This window comes from Octopus bimaculoides, chromosome 4 (genome assembly GCF_001194135.2).
Source record: "Octopus bimaculoides isolate UCB-OBI-ISO-001 chromosome 4, ASM119413v2, whole genome shotgun sequence".
In the NCBI taxonomy this organism is placed as follows: domain Eukaryota; kingdom Metazoa; phylum Mollusca; class Cephalopoda; order Octopoda; family Octopodidae; genus Octopus; species Octopus bimaculoides.
Window position 1 is genome coordinate 11,564,385 of NC_068984.1, and position 862 is coordinate 11,565,246.

Genomic DNA, 862 nt, shown 5'->3' on the forward strand with positions numbered 1-862 from the left:
ATGGTGATGATGATGATGATGATGATGACGACGACGATGATGATGATGATGATGATGATGATGGTGGTGGTGGTGGTGATGGTGATGATGATGATGATGATGATGATGATGATGATGATGATGATGATGGTGATGATAACTAACAAGTGTTTTAATGGTTGTTGTCATGGCGGTGGCAATGAGGTTAATGGTGGTGGCAGTACTGTTACTGCTGGCATTAGTGGTGGTGATGATGATGGTTGTCATGGAGATGTTGATGGTGGCAGATGTAGCGCTGGTTGTTAAACTCAGGATTATGATGGTGGTGGCAATGGTGGTGATAAGGGTGACAGTGTTTGCATAGTGATAATGATGTTGAAGATGATACTGATGAGGATGAGGCGGTGTTAGAGGTGGAGGTGGTCGTGGTGGGGGTGTCACATTAATGTTAGTAGTGGTGGTTACAGTGATCATGGAGTTGCTATTGTTGTTACTGCTGTTATTGCTGTTGCTGTTGTTGTTGTAGTTGTGGTGGTGGTAGTGGTGGTGGTAGTGGTAATGCTGGTAGCAATATGGTGATGCTGGTGGTGATGATGATGGTGGAGGGGTTAGTGGTAGTTGTCCTAGTTGTGGTTTTGGTGATGACAGCGCCACTGCTACTGCTGTTGATGATTATGATGATGATGATGATGATGAGGATGATGATGAGGAGGAGGAGGAGGAGATGATGATGATGATGAGGACGATGATGACAACGACGACGACGATGATGATGACGATGATGATGAGGAGGAGGAGATGATGATGATGATGATGATGATGATGATGACGACGACGATGACGATGATGAGGAGGAGGAGATGATGATGATGATGATGATGAT